Below are 2,033 nucleotides of genomic sequence, written 5' to 3' on the forward strand. Positions count from 1 at the left end.
AAAAAAAAAAAGAAAGAAAATAAAGCCTTTTAGTAAATAAGACCTATAAGTTGTTCTCAACTCCACCAGTTTATTTTGTCTAGAAATAAGTAATGTGAGAATAACTTACAAACTGTTTACAAGCAGAGCATTAAACTCCACCAAAAACTTCACTAGGGAACATAACCTTAAAGACAGGAGCAGATATTTAATAACACCCGCTGCATTTCCTGATTAAGTAGAACACTAAAACACACCACCATCAGACAGCCAAGACCTTCACATCTAGAGACAGAGGCAGTCAAAACTTCAACAGCTAAGTAGGAAAGTGGAACCCCCCCAGGAAGCAGGATAACAAACTACAGGGCTTCAGGAAATCCTTTCCACCTCTAAAATTAGTCTTTTCTCTCTGTCCCTAGGAAAGGAAGAGCAGCAATGGCCATGTTGTCACTCTGGTTTTCAGGCCCACAGCACTCAACCATGCCCAGCTGAGTCACAGAACCAGAACTTGAGAAGGGACTGGCTTCAAGTTCATATCTCACAGTAGCTCACGCTGCCTGAAAATGTTCTCTCACTTTCATTAGGAGTCTTCTCTTCCTGCAGAACTGGGGTGCTTTTATCTCCCACTGGACAGAGAGTCCTCACCCTCTCACCCTGGGCAAGAGAACCATCATTGCCACAGAGTGTCCTATGTTTTCGAGTATCAGTTTAGCATTTTAAATATATACATATGTGTGTGTATGTACACACGCACGCACACACACACACACACACACACATCCAGATTACAAGTATACAATATTTTTTACCTATGAATATGAAAAGGAAGACCAAAAGCAAATATAGAAAAACTTTACATGGAGTTATCATGCTTTTATACTTAATCATTTGTAAAGATTTCATTTTACCAAAGCTTACACTCTGTCACAGCTATTTCCCATGTATTGTCTGTAGTCACTAAAAAGAAAAATGGACCAGTCCTCTCTAGTTCTAACCATTCCCATCATCTACAATTCTAAGCAAAAGATGGCCCTTTCATTGCATGTGTAGCAGCAAAGGAAATCATCTACTTTCCTAAACCTCAGCAAAATATTCCAAAACACTTTGTGGTTGGCAGAATACATAACCTCCAAAGATGTCCACATCCTAATCCATGGAACCTGTGACTGTGTTACCTGCAAAGGGGACTTTGCAAAGTCTTACTAAAGACCTTGAGATGGGGAAATTATCCTCAATTATCCAAGTAGATCTGATATAATCATATCAGTCCTTAAAAGCAGAGAACTTTTCCCAGCTGTGGTCACAGACGAGACTACAGAAGAATGATCAGAGAAATGCAACACTGGTGGCTTTGAAGATGGAGAAAAAGGGCCCCAAGCCAAGGAGAGTGGCAGCCTCAGGAAGAGGCAAGGAAATAGATGCTCCCCTAGAAACCTCCGGCAAGGAACACAGCCTTGCTGACACACTGATTTTAGCCCGGTGAAAAACATTTCGGACTTCTCACCTACAGAACTACAAAATAATAAATGTGTGTTGTTTTAAGGCACTAAATTTGTCATTTGTTACAGCAGTCATAGAAAACCAATCCACACATACTAAACAATTTCTCACAATATGTGAAATTATCTAGAGGAGAAAAGCATCAATGTGGGCAATCAAATTGCCCACATATTTAGAGCAATATAAGAAAAAGTTATTTGTACACGTTGCTGTACATTTCATTTCTATTTCTCTCCTGTCCTCACAAAATTCCATTCGTTAAAAAGCCAGCCAAAGTGACAATTCTTCAAACTTTCTGTAGAATGAGCCATCTTAATCAAAAAAAGGGAACACTCAGAGGCCCAGTACAGTGGCTCACACCTGTAATCCCAGCTCTTTGGGAGGCCGAGACAAAAGGATCACTTGAGGCCAGGAGTTTGAGACCAGCCTCGGCAACAGTTTAGTGAGACCTCATCTCTACAAAAAAACTTTTTAAAAATTAGCTGGATACGGTGGCATGCACCTGTAGTTCCAGCTGTTCAGGAGGCTGAGGCAGGAGGATCACTTATGCCCAA

The sequence above is a fragment of the Propithecus coquereli genome, unplaced genomic scaffold (genome assembly GCF_000956105.1).
Source record: "Propithecus coquereli isolate 6110/MARCELLA unplaced genomic scaffold, Pcoq_1.0 Scaffold181, whole genome shotgun sequence".
Lineage (NCBI taxonomy): Eukaryota > Metazoa > Chordata > Mammalia > Primates > Indriidae > Propithecus > Propithecus coquereli.